At 34.6% G+C, this 5,157-nt stretch overlaps 1 non-coding gene across 1 annotated transcript; it reads left to right on the top strand.

Moving 5' to 3' along the window:
* The first annotated feature begins 4,599 nt into the window (after positions 1-4,599).
* Positions 4,600-4,671, top strand: TRNAE-CUC (transfer RNA glutamic acid (anticodon CUC)). Its single transcript has one exon. It is a non-coding gene; the product is annotated as a tRNA-Glu (tRNA).
* Positions 4,672-5,157: the final 486 nt, after the last annotated feature.

Below are 5,157 nucleotides of genomic sequence, written 5' to 3'. Positions count from 1 at the left end.
GAAATCCTTTTCCTTCCTAACTTTCTTTATATAAGGACTGTTAGCACAGTGAATTAAAAAAGGATTAAATTCTGCCGCTGTATGAATGTAATAAAAATTCTATAATTAAACCAGTTGATCCAAACATCTGAGCACTGCAGACAAATTCTCAGATGCAAAATGCACTCTGGAATACAGACTTTTTAAAAATATATAAATTGATATTATTATTCAATGCAATAAGAAAGCATATTTAGAAAATTATGTAGAAGCTGGGATTCCAAAATACATGAAATCTTAGAGCAAAGTTAAGGACCTCATTATGTAGACTGAATTGCCGTGTTATCTCTAGAGAAGCTACACTGTTTCCTTGCACCTTCAAGAAGAAGTCAATTCTAGTGGTCAGCTCTGCCACACAAAATAAGAATTTCTCTAAAAAATTTGAATTTTCCCAAAATTTTTTGAAACTAGAAAATTGTGAAATTTTCTATGGGCTAAGTTTTGGCCTCTGACTCAAGATGAAATCCTCAACAACACTGCTAAAATCAAGACAGGTATAGCAAGAACTGGAAATTTTGAGAGTTGGTCAGAAGAAAAGGTTTGCATTCAGATCCTACATTATTGCTGCACCATGCTTTCTTCTAGAATGATTTACATAAACTCTTTTGCCTCTTTTCCTGGCTCAGTTTACCATATTCTGAGTTTGTGAGAGTTTGAGGGTTTTTTTTGTTGGTTTGGAGGTTTTTTGGGGGGTTGTTCTTGGTTTGGTTTGGTTTTTGTTTTGGTTTTTTTGTTTGGTTATTTTTTTTGTTGTTGTTTGGGGGTTTGTTTGTTTTGGGGTTTGTGTATTTGCCTGTATGGTTTTGCTTCGGATTGTCAGAAACACTCATAGAAAAATACTGTGGGGACCTTTATAAGCCATTCCTTTTCTAACACATTCATCTTGAAAATGATTGAACTGTCTAGAAGAACACTCAACAGTATAAAATAAATGGATATACTATGGGAGGAAGAACTATTGTGCATTCTCTGTCAGTTCACAACATCAAGCTGTTCTGTGTATGTAAAATGATGAGCGCCTGGTGGTTTTTAAGTGTACATCTATCGCTATCAATTTATTTTACAAAAATGTATCATGAGAAGATAATTGGATCTAAATTTATTATGCATCAGGCATTTTTTTTCTTCATGAGGTGGGAGCAGGGGAAATTCTCAGAAAGTGTACTGTGAAATATCTCAATTGCAATTGAAATTCTTATGAAGAGACATAAATAAATCTGTTCTGATTCTGCTATGTTATTATTTAAAGGAAAAAAAAATTATTGATTAACTCCAAGGAGTAAATTATGCTTCATGTATTATGCCTGTTGTTTAATTATTGTATTTAATTAGGGTATTTTTCTTATTCTGCAGTTACATACATCATCTGTTTAAAGTAGATTTTAAATACTTCTAAAAAATTTAATTAAGGTTCTAAGGTAATCTTAAAGGAATGAGATCATCAGACACCACACAGTGTTGAAGAGGTGAGATTAGCAATTTCATAAGAAAATGTCATCTGAAGACTGCGCAGGTTGCTATTCATTTGTTGTACAGAAATTTCTTAACTTCGATATTTTTTTCAAAAAACTGACTATTTCAGGGTTGCACAAAAATGCTGAAAACTGATATCTAAAAATGCTGAAAATTTTGAGCAAAAAATAACTTATAATAAAAATTTTTAAAGTATTGTTTTGTTTTTATGCAAGCAGGGAAAACATAATATTGAATTACGATTTTTTTGTGTCACAGGAGGTTTTTTGCCTGTCCTCTTCTGCATTTTGTGTGAATTTAAATAAATGAGGGTTTGTGATTTCTTTGGTGTTGGTGGTAGTGATTGTGACACTGGTTTTCTTAAGCATTAAATAAATTTGAGTCATGTAATAGTGAAGGAGCATGTCACTAAGTCTTCATGATTTGTGTGGAAATTATGCATTGATAGAGCATAGATCTCCCATTAATAGAATCCACTCTTTACACTACTTTTAAATAAGTTACCTATAACTCTATCAAGCTGTCTTTCGATGTCTTTTCTGAAAATAGAGTGAGATTTCTTGATTTGGTAATCTAAGGAAGGTTCAAAAAAAGAAGAAAAAGAAGTTAAGATGCTAAATTTAATGGTAAAGTACTCATGCTTTAAGGAGGCATTGTTCTCAGAATATTAATACATAAACTTTGTTAAATTAATATTTTTAAGTACTTAATGGTATTCTACATCAAACTGAAAAATTGCTTGCATTCAGATTAAAAACAATTTAGGCTTCAACACAGAGCTAATAGATCATTTTGCACAACATTAAACCTCTTAAAAATTGCAAGATTATTTGATGTTATAGCACTTTTAAACAACATCAGCCTAAACAACTTATTAATCAGTCTATGTTGCTAATTAATCACTACAAATGTATTTTGAGATATACATATGAAAGTATTCCTCCTGAAGGACAAATCTACCTCTGTGCTATTTATTCTGCTGGTGTTTTATTGTCTTGTTTTCTTGTATCATCCTTAAATAATAGATACTAGGGTTAGAAATGACTGATTGGGTCATCTGACCCATCTTTGTATAGAAGTAGAATTCTACTTACTATTTTTTATAGATTCCTTCTGTGGTATGCCATGAATACTTTCAGTGATAATAGCTGTTTTGGCAGGTTATTCCACTATCTAATTGACCTCACTTTTATGCATTGCTTTTTCCCTTTTTGGTCTCCATTTTCTTTAGTTCAGGGCTTTACTTATTCTTTTACTTACAAGAACAAATTAAGTTAAAATGCCTTTTTTTTTTTTTTTCTATTTGTTAATTCCTAGAATGTACTTATATATACTTATTTTATCACCTCTTACTTATCTCCTCTGTAGGTCATATAAATTCAGTGCTCTTAGCCTCTCTTCATAGGTTACGTTTTTTAAACCGTTCAGTGCTTTCACTGTTTTTGTCTCAACTCTAATGACGCAATTTTTTTACAGCACACAGATAAGAATTACGGTGCTCCACGGGCACACTGTGTAATTTTCTGTTATATAAAGTAAAAAAAAAAAAAAAAAAATGCAATTATTGACAGGGGGTATTTTAATCCATTTTAAAAGTATTTGGAAGTGGCCAATTCAAGATTTAAGGCCTAAGTATGTTGTTACCTTACTTGAAATACTTACTTTAAAGCAATAGAGAACAAGTATCTTGGTTTCAACAGTATTTAAGTATATAACTCTTGTTGAAGGTGCTGCTCTACAAACTGAGATATTTGGTTGTGGGGTCTTAAACACAGAGTAAGAAAAAGCTTTCCATCTTGCTTTGATAGAGCTTATCTTTTCTCATTCACAGCTAACATGTAAACCTCCTTATTCATTACCGTATGCAGGACCTTTGCATAAAAAGACACTATCCAATATCACCACAACAAATCAGGATGATTATAATCTTCTATTTATAACAAACAGCCATTAACAGTGTTTTTATTGCTATTTAGACTTGCTGATATCAATTCCTATGTGGCTGCTCTTTTATCTACATGCTATATTATAGGGGAATATAGATGCATTTTTTTCTATTTCTATGCTGTTTCATTCTAAAACAGCATTTAAATGTTGGCCAGTGTAAGGGGTTGAAATAAAAGTACTAGATTCTGATGTTTAATTTTGATTGTTTTGTTCCTTAAATCTTCACACATGGCACAACACTAAGCTCTACTGAAATGAATTTGTTTTACATTGAATTACCCCTTTTCTGCAAAGCTGTTTTACATCTGTGTGGCTCCCAGCATATACTGGTGCATGGGGTTGTTCCTCCACTGGTGCAAAAATTTGCATTTCACCTCGTTGAACCTCATGAGCTTCCTGTTGGACCATTTCTCCAACCTGTTGTGGTCTTCCTGGAGAGCAGTGTGACCCTCTGGTATATCAGCTGCTACTCCCAGATTTGTGTTGCCTGCAAACTGGCTGAGGGTACACTCTGCCCCATCATCCAGGTCACTAACGAAGATGTTAAACACGACTGGACCCATTATATATCCCAGGGGTACATGGCTAATTACTGGCCTCCGATTAGATTCTATGTCACAGATCACCACCATCTGGGCCTGGCTATTCAGCCAGTTTTGAAACAACCTCACCCTAATGTAGAACTACCAAGAACAGAGATCCACCCTTCAGGAAAAAATGAATGAATTTCAGAAGATCTTAACAAAGCTCACCATAAGACAAAATTTGCAGTAGAGGCTAAAGGTTTATGCGGACTGTTTGTAATAAAATATGGTTCTGACCTACCTCTGATGAAGGTTGTTTTTACATAGTAGAAGAAGAGACCGAAGCTGTGGCTGAAGAGACAAATTGAAGTGCACATACATGTCTGTATCAAGATTATCTAGTTAAAATACCTAATACAGACAGTATTTCTAATGGTATTTGACAGCATATTTATTTCTTTAATTCTCCCTAACTACATCTTTATGCAGTTAGTAGCATAAAATTTATGTTACTAAGGACTGTGTGCTGTGAGTGAGGAAAGGATAAACAAACATTCTCTGCTTTAATTGGTAACTTCTGCTAAACATTCTGAATGTTTATATATGTATATATGGACCCCTGGTGGTCTAGTGGTTAGGATGCGGCGCTCTCACCGCCGCGGCCCGGGTTCGATTCCCGGTCAAGGGAAACTCCCCCGGGCAGATGGAACTCGTCAGCCCTGTAAGTCCATCCATCTAAGAGAAGGTCACTCTAAACAAACCTACGTCCTGAGGACCTCGTTGCCACCGTCCAAGCTCACTCGACCCCGGCAGATGAACCTCAGGACTAAAGGGTGGGCTCAGTTCAGCTCACACTGTGTCTCACCTAAAAAATCCACTGCGCAGGCTCGAAGGGTAAAGACCTTTCCCAAATCTTCGCTCGGGAAGACTGGCCATACATACATGAACATACATTTGTATATATTCCCATTGTACTTGTTACAATTACAATTGCTGATTCAATAACTGAATATGAAAATGGTTGATTATGTGTCCAAATGCAGGTTTGCTTCCTCTGTAAGTCAACTTGCTCAATTCCAGCAGTTAATTGCATGGACCATTGAACATGAACTGGCTGCAAAATACCGTTATTTTTAGTTGATCATAGTTTCCATGAAGTATAAATGATAAAGGA

Source organism: Manacus candei, unplaced genomic scaffold (genome assembly GCF_025592945.1).
Source record: "Manacus candei isolate 608988 ecotype Guabito, Panama unplaced genomic scaffold, ASM2559294v1 h1tg000049l, whole genome shotgun sequence".
Taxonomy (NCBI): domain Eukaryota; kingdom Metazoa; phylum Chordata; class Aves; order Passeriformes; family Pipridae; genus Manacus; species Manacus candei.
The sequence above is the reverse complement of the archived record's forward strand: the minus strand, read 5'-3'. Positions and strand labels throughout refer to the sequence as shown.